Consider the following 8827-nt stretch of genomic DNA (forward strand, 5'->3'; position numbering starts at 1 on the left):
CTAAATTGCCTGAGCTGCCACTTCGAGTCTAGCATCTTAGGTCATGCTGAGTTTTCTTCAAAACAAAGTGTGGATCTAAGTGAGCCTCTGGGTGAGAAAATTTTACTTTCCGGACAACCCGCCGTATCCTATCTGGAGGTGTGGAGTCTAAGTCGGAAGAGAAAGGAATTACCTCAGGGTCATCAGCCCGGCTTGTGGCAACCTCATCCAGAGAACAAGAGGCGTCAACTAATTCAACAAAGAGTCGGCCAAGAGAATCAAGTTCTACCTCTGATTGATTGTCGGCATCAGTTGACCCGCCCATGGTAGCCGCTTCAGGTACAGCAGTTGTCTTGTTCTTCTTAAACTTTGGGCTAGTCCTAGTCTTGGCCGCAGCAGTTTTTATCTTCCTTTTCCAAAAGGAAGAGTCGGTTTGTTTGTTAAAAAAAGATTGATAAGTGAGACATAGAATAAAATCAAGGATATTTAAGCCGAGTATAAAACAATGATTACAGCTAGGGCCGGGTTGAGTTTGAAGAATGGTGACAACCCTATCTTATTACATCTCTTCGAGACTCCCCAAGTAAAGAGTTCACAGCTTGAATTCCTCCGCAGTAAAGTCATCAGAGCTATATCGTTGAGGATCATCTGACTCGCCAGAGTATTGATGCATTAAGCGGAGCCGGCAGCTTAAAGGAAGAATTTTCCATGATACCCAGCAGTGGGCTAAGTCAACTCCAGTTAGTCCATTAGCTAGCAAAGCTGACACTTTGGAATAGTATGGAGTGCCTCAGTATATTCATGTGGAAGGATTTTGCTTGGCAGGTCAAAGTTGATAGGGAAACGATTAGCCTGATAACCCGATAAGGGATTTTCATCAGCTGTAGTAGTACTCTTGATATAAAACCAAGTTTTCTCCCATCCTTTGGTGTGGCTTAGTAAAGTAGCTGCAGGAAAGCAGCCGTCTCTGCATCTCTGGATTGAGACTCTGCCTAATTCTTGAGTCGGAACACTTGCACATTCAGTTTGGCGATTTATATAAAAAAATTCCTTAAAGAGAGAAACAGTAGGCTCTACTTGCAGATAAGCTTCACAAAAGATTTGAAAGTGGCAAATGTTCATTACTGAATTGGGGCCTATATCTTCAGTTGAAGGCCGAAATAGTGCAAGATGTCTCGAAAGAATTTTGACCCGGGTGGTGTGAAGCCTCTGAGGATATGCTCAGTAAAGACTATCACTTCTCCTTCACCAGGATTGGGGACATTCTCGACTTGGCTGACACGCCAACCAATCTCTTCCTGAGTCGCCAAGAGACCTTGATCCACAACATCTTTAAGGATTGTGTCAGTAACTAGGGAGGGACCCCAGTTGCAGAGGGTGGTTTTTGTCATATCGAGCTGCCTAAAAGATGATGGAAGCTGTAGAACCAGAATATGGCGGGTTATTTGATGAGCATGAAGATAAGCCGCCCTAAGTGATGGTGACTCAAGTAAAATGAATAACTGCTGAAATATTGAAGAATTACAGTTATGTTCATAAGCCGCCCAAGATGCAAGGCGAGTTATCTAAAAATTGGGGATTGCTGAAAATTCTGTTAAGTGTGGAATAAACAGGTTTCACAATCAATCAGCTATATTTATAGATCTATGGGTAGTTTAGAAAAGAAAAATAATTGCTAAACGTCAAGGGTGGTGATGGAAGAGTTAGCAGGATGCCCATTGATTCCAGAGAGAGTACAAGTTGTCCAAAATATGGGATGATGTCAAAACTGCTACCGCAATATTTTTATGCTGCTTTGGATCAAAAAACAAGATTTTTTCCAAGGCATGATGAACTAAGAAAGATATGAACACCGATGAACTCCATGAACTTAGATGAACTAATGTAGATCTGAGAGAGAAGGGAAGTGGTACATGAGGAAGGCTAGAGGTGTGCCGCTGAGTCTCGACGTGACAGGGTGGAGTTGCGGCTTCGATTGAAGAAGGATGGTGCGGTTCGTCAGGCATGACAGATCTCCGGTTGTGTAGGGACCCATGAGGAAGAAGAAGAAGCAGAGAGGGCTAGGTAAAAGGTAAAAAGAGGGGGCCCTCGTGCCTATTTATAAGGAAAAAAGGAAACAGCAAATGACCGGTGCAAAAGTTGAGGAGGCACAATAAATTTTATAATAAAGGGGTGCCTCGATTACTGGAATGATAGATTTATGCAAAGATTCGTTAGGACGTCATGGAGGTTTTCTTGAAATTGCAGAGGTGGCATCATCTTTCCTCATGGCGGGTTATGAAGATATTCAAGACTGAGATTAAAAGGAATAAAAAGGAGACTCGCCACATGGAGAGGTTGAAGATTGACATGAACAAGTTCAAATCAATCGGGGGCCTAATGTTGGGGATATAACCCCGTGATATAACCCACCCTAAAAGGGTCGGGTTAGGCCCCTGGCGACTCAAGGTGACGGGCCTTAGACAAGCCCAGGTGATCAAGGTGCAGGACTGAAGAAGCGACTTACAAGATGGGCCGGATTGAGCCCAAGGTAAGAAGACGGTGCGTGGCCTAGAAGTGTAAACCGCCCAATGATGCCTTGCCATGAAAGGCAAGGCGACTTAGAGTTAGGATCGGTTACGAAACATGACCTACCCAGACTCTTGTAAGAAGGCGTCCTCGACCTGTCTATAAAGGCGAGTCCCCGGCGTAGAATAAATAGGGGACAATCAATCGATAACTAGGTCAAGTGAATCTGCTCCCTGGTAATCAATACTCAAGCAATACAACATAAAGCAGGACGTAGGCTTTTACCTCTACCATGAGGGGCCGAACCTGGGTAATCCTGTGTCTCTCGTCCCGCTCAATCCCGATAAGTTAGTCACCGTTGCGATGGCCTCACGCTTAAGTCCTTTCATGAGGACATCTGCCGTGACAAAACCACGACAGGCAGCGATGGAAGTGAAAATTTAGGTTCATTAAGACCATAGAGTTCAGAAACTTTCCCCAAACTAAATCCTCAATATTTTTCTCCCAGATTGATCGAAGGTGAGGTTTCATGATCATGGTCAACATGACAGCCTGGGAAAAGGAACTTATAAAGGAACTATTTTTCCCAGAACATGTCTCTTACGTTAAATAGTAATATAACATATTTCTCCGCGGACCTTTGTTTATAAAACCGTATAGCCGGATTGCCTTGTTTTCCGTAAATCTTTGCCCTTATAACGGTGTTATGAAGTAGGAAAACACTCCTCGGCTACTGGATGATGAGGTTGAAGCCGATGGTCAGTCAACAAAGTTTGTACAATGCAGACCCGAGCATTAATGATGTAAAGTACTTGGATACATAGAATCATTACACATGAATTGTGGTTAAAGTCAATTTACTCTGGATATCGATCCTTAGTTCAGTCACCCTTGCCCAAATTAAGGCTCGGGGGCTACTGGGCTTGGTGCTTCTCACATAAAAGCCATTAACAGGTTACATCGATCCCCTGATCTGGTGTTGCCACCGGACCAGTGGCTCGGGGGCTACTGCATTGCCTATTCAATGCGGAAGATTTAAAGTGCAAAACAGTTTCAGAGGAGATTACGATCCTCGAGTTGGTCGGCCGCACCCAACCCGAGTCTCGAGGACTATGCACACCGCGTTTTCGTTCCTAAGTTTGTTGTCGAGCTAGGAGTTGATCCTCAGGCCAATTTCGTGAATCGACCCGAGTCTCAGGGGCTACTGGGATCAGCGGTTTTATATTTTCCTTCAGGTGCATCTCGGATTTTTGGCTGACGCACACCTTGAGGGCTACTGGTTGTATATCTCGGCAGAGAATAAATTGCAACAATTGAAAAAAAAATCGCAAAAATGAGCCCGCGGCCGAGGTGGTGCACCACCTCGGAAGTAGTCTGGCATAGAGCTCGGATGCAAGTGGCTAGCTCCCTATAAGACATTTCTGGCATTAAGCTCGGCTGAACTCCTTCAACTTTTTTAAAACCGAGGTAATCTATGACACCTCAGATGCAGGCCGCCGTCGGAGCTCGGCTGCAAAAAGACACCTCGGGTGCAGTCCGACATTGGAGCTCGGCTGCAAGAGGACGCCGCCACCCGGGAAAAAGTTCAAACCTCAGGCGTAGCATAAAAAATAGCAAGGCATTCGTAAAGGCCAAGAACCTAAAGGGGCTCCTAAATGCCCGACGTGTCAACTCTTCAGATACACCTCGGCGATCCTCGAGATCGGAGATGAGAATATTTGTTGAATCAATTTTCAACACCGACGACCGAAGACGAAGAACAATTTGGAAGAACCGAGAAGCGTCCCCAACTTGAAGATCGGTTCAGGGGGGCTACTAACAATATCCTGGACTAGGGGGTACTCATCACGTCGTCTCCCGGCCAGGTGGATCAGGCCGAGGACCCCCATGGCGGTTCACTAATGGGCCACTTCGGACAGACCATGGCATATACAAGGAAGACTCCACAAGACTTGACGCCCAAGTCATGGACTCTTCTAACCCCTAGGCCTCCGGTGTATTATATAAACCGAGGTCAGGCTAGTCGATAGATCATCTAATATTTATTAGAACAATCTCATGGTAGATACATGTACTCTGTACGACACCCCATATGAATACAATGAAAAGCATGACGTACGGTATTATCTCTTCGAGAGAGCCCAAACCTGAGTAAAATCATGTGTTCATGTTTCCGCCGTTCCAAGACGACTAGCTTAGGACCCCTACTACGAGATATGCCGGATTTAGAACCGACACCGGGGTTGGGGGTTCCTTGAGGCGAACATAATCGTTCGCTCTATCAAACCAGTCAAGGGAATGGATAGTGTGTTGGAAGATCCTCTAGTTTTCCTTTTACAGTCAAATCAGAGAGCTTTATTCAGACAAATACACTCCTAGGACAATCATCCAGAAGGCTGGTCACAAGGAAGCTAGGAGTTTCATCAGGTCAGCTCTAGGTCACATTCAAAGCGTAGGCATGTTTTAAATTTGATACATACCAAAACAGAACAATATTTTAACTTATATCATATTTACCTAGGTATCAATAATGTACAAACCGTATAATCAAGACCACATAAATTGAATAAAATGAATGCACTGAGTTTTTTTAGGAACCAAAGGGCTTTATTAATTTATAACAGCGTTCAAAGGGATACAAATAATCTCTGGTAATGAAACAAGCCAAACATGGCGCCCAATGGCTAGAGTAGTAGATGCCTTGGCCAAAGCATGGGCTTCAGTATTGTTTTGGCGACGCTCGTGACCAAAAATGATTTTTCTAAAAGAAACTCGCCGCAGATCAATGTCACGAAGGATAGCAGCGTAGTGCCACGGGGTTTGGGAGTTTATGTTGTTAATCACTTCCAAGCAGTCAGACACCACATAAACCGAAGGTTGCATCAGGTCCTCAGCTAGTGATAGAGCTTCAGTACAAGCTTGCGCTTCCAGACTCGGAGGGTCAACCAGACCTTCATATACAACAGCAGATGCTCCAATATAAGTGCCATTTTTATCTCTGCAAATCGCTGCTACAGCGCCCCGACTTCCGTCTCGGCTAAGAGCCCCATCCACGTTAATCTTCATTTCATCCGCCGGCGGTGGAAGCCACCCAGCGGCTTGAGTCTGTCCTGTGAGATGCAGTCCTCTGAAAAATTTAACATCACACGCATGGGCTGCCTGAACGTCGTCACGGAATTTGTTGATGAAAGTGAAAGTGCTCAGTGGACTTTGAAATTGCTGATCGTGGATGGCTCGCCTGTGCGCCCATCAAATGGCCCACATAGAAATCAGTACACGCGCGAGATCATTCGAATGCACGGAGTTAAGTAGTAGTCATAGGAAAATGGGCCTTACTGGCCCAACTGGGGCACGTTATGAGTGCGACAAGTCGATCGTACAGGGAGGAGGTCTGGCGCGCCTATGTGCTGCCTGTAGCAACTACAATCTGAGGGTCGCGTGCAAGGTGTTGGTATTGAGCCGGCACAGTAATCACGTGGCCTTGTAATGCTGACATCATGTGTGTTTTCTCTTTATTATTTATTTTCCACAAAAAAACTAAATGCATATATTCTGAAAAAACTATAATAGTTAACTTTTTCAAATGTGTTCATTGCTTTTTGAAATATGTAAATTTAGTAAAAAATTGTTCACTCAACCTTTAAAAATATGTTTGTACCATTAAAAAAATGTATGTGACATTACAAAATTGGTCACGTGTTTCAAAAAATGTACATGATATTTAAGAATATTATTTCATGATCTAAAAAAATCTTCATATAATTCAAAAAATGTTTCATACCATGTAAATTACATTTTTTCCCAATGTTTATGTATTTCAAACCAAATGTTTGTGACACTTCAAAAATGTTTATCCAATGCACAAAAATGTTCACATAGTTTAAACAATTGTATCTTAATAAAATATTTAAACATGTATTAAAAAATTTCAAACAAATATTTGAAAAAAATATGAATCATCTGTTTAAAAATGGTATACCTATATAAGTAGATGTTTTAGATATATACAAAAAGTGTACAACATGTATGTGAAAAAGTAACCCCACAAATAAAATGTATGGGAAAAAGTAGGCATAAAATATTTAAAAAAATATTAATCATGTATTTGAAAATTAATAAATGTATTTAAAATGTAGGTGATGTATATGAAAATGTGTATGAACTATTAGATGTGTATTGATAATAAAGTTAAAAAACCTGACAAAAATCATTGAAAACAAAAGAGGAAACAAATAAAACCAAAGAAAACAAAGGGGGGAAAAGAAAAGGAAAACAAAATAAACATTGTACAAACAATGGAAAAACCAACAGATTTGCTACAGTGCTGGGTCTGGCCGATAGCCACCTCGCTGTAGGCAACTCCTACTAGGAATCGTCCGAGGTTGGGGGTTCCTTCAGGCGAACATAATGGTTCGCTCTATCGAACCCGCCAGGGGAACGAATAGTGTGCTGGAATATCCTTTAGAATATTCAGACAGACGCATTTCTGGGACAATCAGCGAGAAGACTGGTCACAAGGAAGTTAGGAGTTTCATCAAGTCAGCTCTCAATCACATTCAACGTGCAGACATGTTTTGCACAAAGATACTTCGAAAGGTTTGCTGACCTGTTAACATGTTGAATAAAAAAAGAAAAAATATTACTAAGCTCTGCTTTTTATAACAGGATAGGAGCCACGGTTAAATGGGAATTATGGCAAGTGTTTTAGTTTGTCACGAACTCCAAGCAATCTACTTTCATTATCAATATGCAAGAACCCTCGCAGAGTGACAAAATGGACTCTGTCATGCCGTGAAAAAGCCCCGATAATTAAAGGATCTGAAGCCCATATATGGCTTGCACCATGAACCAAGCAATGCCGAAGACGAGCGAGCCTCCTGCGCCACCTCGACCATGGGCAGAATTGTACCATAATTAAGTCAAAATGAGGAAGTTTCACACAATTCTAAGAGACTAGAAGGTGACGCGCGCTTTGCCGCACCGTTTTTGGGTTCTGGGTTCAACCTTCCTTTATTCTTCGTGGATTATTATGGTCCATGTCTTCACTGTGGTTTCAATTCCAATGGGTTGTGCCTTAATTATGTTGAGTTTGGTGGTGTTTCCTTCCGTTGGTTTCACTCTTGCTTGTTGGAGGCGGTATCTGTTGTGCCAAGACATGTAGTTGTTTGGTGTGTAGTAGATTCCTTACCATCTCTAATCGACGTTCTCATTCAGCAATGGATTCAACACAACGGTCAACCTAAAAAATTATGTACCCAAATCGGTCAGGTGAATCTTGACCTGAAAGATCTCAATCATGTAAATTACAGCGGAAAACCCTCAGGCACGACATCTACAGAATTTTGTCAAAAATATGAGCCGGACCTGCCTTTTGGCGGGGCTAATCGGAGAGAACTGCAGATAACATACATGAGCTTCAGAAATCAGCTGCTGAAATTTGAAAAGTAAGCCTTCGGGCACAAGACAGTGTATTCCATCATCCTGCAGCTTCGTACCAAGATAAATTAGAAACGAATGGAAAGTTGTTCAATAACACTAAACTAAGGCCAGTAGATGATGCCAAACCCCATGTAAGAATATTTTGTCAGTACATAATGCAAAACATGATAAAGGGGTAACCCAGTGATCTCATTACAAAAATATCCGTTCCTGATGGAAACTGTTGTCTACATATATTGCAAATAACTCAAACAGGAACATCTAGCTTCAGCCTTTTCTTCTTGGTTTCTTGTTACAGACAGCCCAAAGTATACGTTCTTGTGAATCATCTTGCTCAATGACTCCTGATAATATAACTGGGACAGGGACACCACCTATACTAATGCAAATAAAGATCTCTTTCTCATCCAAACAACGCCAGGAGAGGGAACCCCTTCATCTAACCATCTAAAAAACAGAGCACCCAAGCCTATAACATAGGAATCACATGCATGAAAGGAAAAGAGTGAACCAATCAACTCCCAAACAAAACAGCAAGCTCACTACAATCATATAGCATATACATGTACCTTTACATCCAAAACATAAACCTACCTATGAATTCCTCCTAAAAGTCTAAAACCATCTTGATCCAACTAAGACATTTCACAGGAGAGAACTCAAAACCAGTATGACCTTTCCTGAACAAAAAAAAGTCAGTAAGCAAGATAGATGATTTGCACAGAAAAACAACAATAGAACAAAAAGTAATTGTATGACTTGACTATGCTTTACACCATGAACAAATAGGAGAAATGGTTGAATAGGCTAATAAATATTCACACCTTTGCATCAACACTATGTCTGATTCAGATATCACTCAAAGACAACAACAATGTCATAAAAAAATTGAGCAAACACT

General features: G+C 42.2%; 1 long non-coding RNA gene across 1 annotated transcript in view; it reads right to left on the minus strand.

The window, feature by feature from the left end:
• Window positions 1-8418: 8418 nt before the first annotated feature.
• The window catches only part of LOC119310257, a 1696-nt gene continuing 1287 nt past the window's right edge, over window positions 8419-8827 (minus strand). Inside the window, exon 2 of the long non-coding RNA XR_005150678.1 lies at window positions 8419-8606. This is a non-coding gene — a long non-coding RNA (uncharacterized LOC119310257). The remainder of the gene's footprint in view (window positions 8607-8827) is intronic.

The sequence above is a fragment of the Triticum dicoccoides genome, chromosome 5B (genome assembly GCF_002162155.2).
Source record: "Triticum dicoccoides isolate Atlit2015 ecotype Zavitan chromosome 5B, WEW_v2.0, whole genome shotgun sequence".
NCBI classification, from domain to species: Eukaryota; Viridiplantae; Streptophyta; class Magnoliopsida; order Poales; family Poaceae; genus Triticum; species Triticum dicoccoides.